The following is a 7,139-nucleotide window of genomic DNA, read 5'->3' on the forward strand; positions in this document are numbered from 1 at the left end:
GGAGCTTGCAGTGAGCTGAGATCCGGCCACTGCACCCCCACCTGGGCGACAGAGCGAGACTCTGTCTCAAAAAAAGAAAGAAAAGAAAAGAAAAAAAAAAAAAAAAAAAAAAAAAAAGTTCACTGAATGTACAAGAGTCAACTAAGAGCTTCTATATATCTGGACTGTGACTAAATTCGAATACTCAAAGCATAAGCTAAAACTTGCCATTGTTGAAGTTGTTTTATTGTGTTTAACTCCTAAAGTTTAAGCCCTAAAATGAGCCCTTCTTTATAGAACAATTCCTTTCTCTTCTCTTGAATGTGGCAGTCACTACTGCCAACATAAAGAACTGTAACTATTTTTAGTAACTTCACAAAGCATCCCTGAAGCTTTCTAAACATGGAGAAAGCGTCAAGAAACCCAAGTTCTGTTCTCCAAAGATCACAGATCACGTAACTCTCAGAGATTTATTTCAGGTCCGTACAATTATATACGTTTCATAATTCTAAATGAAGATTTGCAACTCAACTCAATTACTCACAAAGTCCATTCAGCAGAGGCCAATAGCCACGCACCCTGCCCCACCACGGGAAGTTTTGATAATAGGACTGCACATAAATAACGGCCTCCTTTGTCTTCTTCCTATCCTTAACTGGGCCCCACAGTGCACAAATAAGGACTCCCCTTATTTTGACACGAGGCGTTTAGAATGTATTACCTGTTGTGTGCTGAAAGCGACTATTAACGTACTGGCAATAACAAGTTTGCAGAAGATGCACGCCACCCTAGAGAAAGGGTTGCGTACCCTCTAAAAAGCAAAATTCATAAGCCGCTGTCCGTCCACTCGGGAGTTCCGCAAGCGTAGAAGTCCACGGGCACTCCATCGCGACGCCGATCTGGAGCCGGCAGACTTTCATTTAAAGGCGGAGAGCGGACTGCGGATTCCGACCTCTCAAAGAAAAGAAAGGGGAACCCCTCCCCCCGCCGCAGGAGGAATGTCCCCCAGTAATGGCTCCACACCGGGGAAGAGCAGGCTACGTCCGGGACCCCTCCTCTCACTCCTGGCTACGCTAGGGCCCCTTGGCAGGAGGCCTCTTCTCCCCGGCCAGCTAGGCGCCAGTTCTCGCCGCCGCCCGACTCCACTCTCGGCCGGCTGACCAGCCCGCGCGCGCCCACCTACCTCAGCCGCTCGTAGACCGGCCCCTCCGCGCGTCTAGGGGCTTCCCAGCGGCTGGGAACCTCGCGCTGGCGCCGCTCCCTCCCCAGCCCGCCGCCTCTGCACGGTGCGGAGAACGGGCCAAGGCGGAGGGGCAGGCAGCGAGGGCGGCGGCGAGGCAGACGCTGGCTCCCAGCACCCGCCGCGGCCGCCGCGCACAGTCCTGCCCCGGACGCAGTACGAAGAAGCCGCTACCACCCTGTAGTGTTAGAGGCGGTGTGCGCGACCTCGCGAGGACCGCGCACGCACACGCACACTCTCATCGCGAGACCCGATCTCCCGCCGCCGACCTGCACGCAAGCTTTGGGAGGGAGCCAGGCTGGCAGGCTGCGCTTGCGCGTCGTGGCCTTAGGCCTGGGCTGTTGGTGGTCCGGCGTCGACCGTCCCCAGTGGCTGAGGTTGAGAGACCTACCAAATGGGGAATTAGTAACTTCCTTACTTGTATTGGTTTTCACCACAATTCTGAGATGCTGGAACTCCTGCTGACCCCATTTCTTAGATACAGGACCTAATAAATGAAAATCAGGGGAGTTGGGACTCTTCATGCCCAGGATCATGTGATAATGAAAAGCCTTATTTTATGGGCCATCCTGATGATCCACGCGGATTACAGGCGTGAGCCACTACGCCCCACGGAATTGTCATATTCATTATTCCATAACCACAGGAAAGGATGAAACAACAAACTACCGCTATTATGTTTTTCTTGTGAGATATCTGACATATCAGTCACCTCACACAAACCCACTTCGAAGGGATTCATTTTCTTCCTCCTTCCTCCTGTGAATTTCCAGATGTCAGAATTGAGAGGATCCAGAATTAGGGCAGCTACTGAAAGGGAGACACTTTATTAAGCAATGGGAAGAGGCTAGAGGAGGATGCTTGCTCTTTTCCCCCATGTAATGAAGGCTATTTGAAGATGGACAATTCATAGTACTGAGTTCTACCGTAAGCACAGCCCTGGGCCAGGTACTGCCTTGCCAGTAGGAAAGAAAGGAGGAGCAACAACTTTTCTGGACAAACACAAGCCAGGACACAACACACGATACAAGCAAGCCCATTCATTCAACCTAGTAAGGGACTGGAGACAGATAAGCCATGTGAACAATTGATTAAACCTACACCAATAAAAACTCTGGACTGCCTGGGTGCGGAGGCTCACGCCTGTAATCCCAGCACTTTGGAAGGCCGAGGCGGCCAGATCACGAGGTCAGGAGTTCAAAACCAGCCTGGCCAACATGGCGAAACCCCATCTCAACTAAAAATATGAAAATTAGTCGGGCATGGTGGCGCGCACCTGTAGTCCCAGCTACTCGGAAGGCTGAGGCAGGAGGATCACTTGAACCCGGGAGGTGGAGGTTGCTGTGAGCCGAGATCATGCCACTGCACTCCAGCCTGGGACAGAACGAGACTCCATCTCAAAAAAACAAACAAACAATAACAACAACAACAACAACAAAAAACTCTGGACACAAAGCTCAGGTGGAATTCCCTGGTTGGGAAGGTAGGATTTTTTTGGCAGACAGGGATTCATAACATGATTCTAAACATCATTCCAACTAGGTGGAGTGACTCACACCTGTAATCCCAGGACTTTGGGAGGCCGAAGCGGGAGGCCAGGAGTTTGAGACCAGCCTGGACAATATAGATTCTGTCTCTACAAAAAATTAAACAATTAGCTGGGTGTGGTGATGAGTACTTGTAGGGCCAGCTGCTAGGGAGGCTGAGATAGGAGAAAGGACTGAGATAGGAGGAAGAAGACTGAGGCTTCCTTAAGCTGTGATTGTGACACTGCACTCCAGCTTGGGCAACAGAGTGAGACCCTGTCTCAAAAAAATGAAATACTAAAAAACAGGATTAATCATGCCAGTGTTATTTATATGTAAAAGGAAAATACCAATATAAAAAAGTTAAAATATGTACACAGATTTTAAGGCATATTAAGTAGCCTATCTAAAAACAAGTTTTTTTTCCAAGCAAGGTTTTTTTTGCTCTTGAGGTAGAATTTGAGAATGTGTAACAGCACTCCCATACCATAGAATCACTATTGCAAATCTGTAACTCTAAACTCTTGTCTGAAATGGCATTTGTACATAAAAACACTTAAGAAAAAGAAACTTTCATTCTAACAAGGTCAAATAATTTGCAGGCCCAGTAGAGGGGTAGCCAGAATAACAAAGGAAGTCAGACAGCCCTGAGTTTGAATGCCTTTCTGCCACTTGCCTCCCATGGCATTTTGGGCAAGTCACTGCTCCTTCAAAAGTTTCCACATGGATGAAATTAAGACACTGTCTTCCTTGTAGAGCTGTGAAATTAAATAAACTAATAGGGCTATTTAAATACTCATGAGTGGCCAGGCACAGCCACTCATGCCTATAATCCCAGCACTTTGGGAAGCCAAGGCAGGTGGATCACCTGAAGTCAGGAGTTTAGGACCAGCCTGGCCAACATGGTGAAACCCCGTCTCTACTAAAAATACAAAACATTAGCCAGGCGTGGTGGTGCATGTCTGTAATCCCACCTACTTAGGAGGCTGAGACAGGAGAATCACTTGAACCTGGGAGGTGGAGGTTGCAGTCAGTTGAGATCGCACCACTGCACTCCAGTCTGGGTGACAGAATGAGACTCTGTCTCAAAAATAACTCACCTCAGCTACTTGGTAGACTGAGGCGGGAGGATCGCTTGAGCCTGGAAGGCAGGGATTACAGTGAACGAAGATCACGCCACTGCACTCTAGCCTGGATGACCAAGCGAAACCCTGTCTCAAAAGATAAAAAGAAAAAAGAAAATATTCACCCCTATTTAGATGTTCATTATACTATTCTATTTTCAAATATTTATCATTTTCCATAAAATATTTTAAGCTCATACAAGTTATATTGTTCTTGAAAATAACCAAATATAAACATTCCAATAAAATCTCGAATAAGAATTCATGGGAATAGGGTCAGGCACGGTGGGTCATGCCTTCTAACCCAGGACTTTGGGAGGCTGAGGTAGGCAGATTACTTGAGGCCAGAAGTTCCAGACTAGCCTGGCCAACATGGCGAAACCTCGTATCTACTAAAATAGAAAAATCAGCTGGGTGTGATGGTGCACACCTGTAATCCCAGCTACTCAGGAGGCTGAGGCACCAGAATCACTTGCACCCCAGAGGTGGAGGTTGCGGTGAGCCAAGATTGGCCACTGCACTCCAGTCTGGGCAACAGTGAGACTCTGTCTCAAATTAAAAAAAAAAAAATTATGGGGACAAATATTAATCATTGGAACTGAAGGGAATAACTGAAGAAGACTTGCAAAGGATTTGAGTTTCAGGTTTGGATTTGAAAGTGCCAGACATGAATTGGTGGAGTAGAAGCTGTGGTGGCTACAAGGAAGACAACAGCAAGCACATTTATAATGGTGGAACCACCTTTACCCACTGAATAATCCAGGAAGCGTTGGAAGTGGGCTTTAAATGCCATGTTAGTCTGGAGATATTTCACAGAAGCACCATGAGCCAGGAAATATCAGCAAGAAATCTTCCAGCCAGCTCTCTTTAGAGGGAGATCTAGCCACCAAGATGAAACTGCACACTTATATCAGCTGATGACCTTAGTAAAATAGCACCAGCCATTTGGTGAACCACTAGCTAGTGGGTATTTGATCAAGGAAGAGGAGACATTCCAGGTTTACTCACCCTCTGACACATCTACTCATTTATGCTATATGTTGACTTTAGCTTTTTTTTTTTTTTCCTTCAGACGGAGTCTCGCTCTGTTACCCAGGCTGGGTCACTGCATTGTGGCCAAATCTCGGCTCACTGCAACCTCCGCCTCCTGGGTTCAAGCAATTCTCCTGCCTCAGCCTCCCGAGTAGCTGGGACTACAGGCATGCGCTACCATGCCCGGCTAATTTTTCTATTTTTAGTAGGGACAGGGTTTCACCATGTTGGCCAGGCTGGTCTTGAACTCCTGACCTAAGGTGATCCTCCCACCTCAACCTCCCAAAGTGCTGGAATTACAGGCATGAGCCACTGTGCGCAGCCAACTTATTTTAGATTCAATGGAGCAGACAAATGTTATAACCATGCAAAATAGTGCTTCACGAAAATCTGAACTACTTTCACAATAGTCACTATGAGAGAAATAGTGACCAACTCATTTTTTATATAGGAATTTGCTACCACTCTAGGCAGCTCCGTATAAAATTCTAAAATTCTTTAAACTTCTAAAATTTTACCTCATATTAAAGCAGTCAGCCTCCTACTAATGTCTATCCACTGCCCTAGTTTTTTAGACTCATGTTGCACAAAGTTAGTCATATGATCCCACTTGCCTCTATAAGGAGCTCATTTAGTTCAGGCCTCTGGAAGCTCTTTTTTGGATATATTATAAATATTATAACGAATCTCCACTATGTGGCTCCTCTGTACTTCTCCAGCCATCCCCTCCCCCAAAGTCAGGCACGGCCATGTGACTTGCACTAGTCAATGAAAGTGACAAATGTGAGATTATCTAAGATTCTTCTCTGCCATTAGGACTGTGATGTTAGAGTTGCCATCAGTCTGGATCCTGGATCCTGGGGTTAGAGAGATGTGAAGTAAAGCTTCCCCTCTTACAACACATGAGGATAGTTTAGTATAGATGAGAAATAAACTTTTTTTTTTTTTTTTTTTTTTGAGACAGAGTCTCATTCTGTCACCCAGGCTGGAGTGCAGTGGTGAGATGTTGGCTCACTGCAACCTCCAACTCCTGGGTTCAAATGATTCTCGTATCTCAGCCTCCCAAGTAGCTGAGACTACAGGCATGAGCCAACACGCTTGGCTTTTTGTATTTTTAGTAGAGAGGGGGTTTCACCATGTTGACTAGCCTGATCTCGAACTCCTGACCTCAGGTGATCTGCCTGCTTCAGCCTCCCAAAGTGCTGGGATGACAGGCGTGAGCCACTACTCCTAGCCCAGAGAAATAAAACATCACTGAGATTTTTGTTACTGCACCATGATCTAGCTGTAGTAACTGGAAGCTACAAAGGTTACTTTTACCTCTGACGAAAAGCTAAGAGAGAACTGAAGAAATAGCATAATCCAAAAAAATCGAGGAAATGGGCCCTTCTACCATGTAGAGGGGCAGGTGTAAAGGATTTAACCTTGCCAAAGAACAGTGTGGCCTTTACTGCTGGCTTCTTGGAAGTAACCTCTAAACCCTTGGGATGTCATGTTTCATAGTGTTTTTGTTTGCCTGGGGCCCTGGGTCATGCAAGATAGTCTAACAATGTGATTTAGTGTGAAAAAGCTGGGTCACATGGTATCAGCTCCACCTCCTGAGGGACTGGAAACTGAAATCAGCCATATGGCTAATTAATCATATCTACATGATGAACTCCAATAAAAACTCTGGATACCAAGGCTCAGATGAGCTTCCCAGACGGGTGCAATTGCTTATGCCTATAATCCCAGCACTTTGGGAGGCCAAAACAGGAGGACTGCTTGAGCCCAGGAGTTGGAGGTCACCCTAGGCAACAACATAGGGAGACCCTGCCAATACAAAATAAATAAATAAATAAATAAATAAAAGCCAGGCATGGTGGCACATGCCTGTGGTCCCAACTACTTAGGATGCTGAGGTGGGAAGATTGTTTGAGCCCATGAGGTTGAGGCTGCAGTGAGCCGTAATCACATCACTATACTCCACACTGAATGATAGAGCAAGACACTGATTCCAAAATATAATAAACCAGGCACGGTAGTTCATGTGTGAAATCCCAGCATTTTGGGAAGCTAAGGTGGGAGGACGACTTGAGCCCAGGAGTTTGGGGCTACAGTGAGCCATGATCATGACACTGTACTCAAGCCTGAACAAGAGAGCAAGACCTGGACTCAAAAAATATACGAATGAATGAATAAATAAATAGGATGCTGCTAAGGCCTAACACTTACCTGTTCATTTTTTTTTTTTTTTTT

The 7,139-nt window shown here is 46.3% G+C and overlaps 1 protein-coding gene across 4 annotated transcripts in view; it reads right to left on the reverse strand.

Annotated features, from left to right (window-relative positions):
• Positions 1-1,695, reverse strand: part of LOC105531312 (chromosome unknown open reading frame, human C5orf24) — a 17,312-nt gene extending 15,617 nt beyond the window's left edge. For 2 of the 4 annotated variants that reach the window (XM_011969204.1, XM_011969201.1), the window contains exon 1: positions 1,163-1,427. The gene's annotated coding sequence lies outside the window, so the exon portion shown is untranslated. Of the gene's footprint in view, positions 1-506; positions 1,428-1,637 lie in introns of those variants that run through there. The other 2 variants (XM_011969202.1, XM_011969203.1) reach the window with 2 other exon arrangements.
• Between the last annotated feature and the right edge of the window lie 5,444 nt (positions 1,696-7,139).

This window comes from Mandrillus leucophaeus, unplaced genomic scaffold (genome assembly GCF_000951045.1).
Source record: "Mandrillus leucophaeus isolate KB7577 unplaced genomic scaffold, Mleu.le_1.0 Scaffold88, whole genome shotgun sequence".
In the NCBI taxonomy this organism is placed as follows: domain Eukaryota; kingdom Metazoa; phylum Chordata; class Mammalia; order Primates; family Cercopithecidae; genus Mandrillus; species Mandrillus leucophaeus.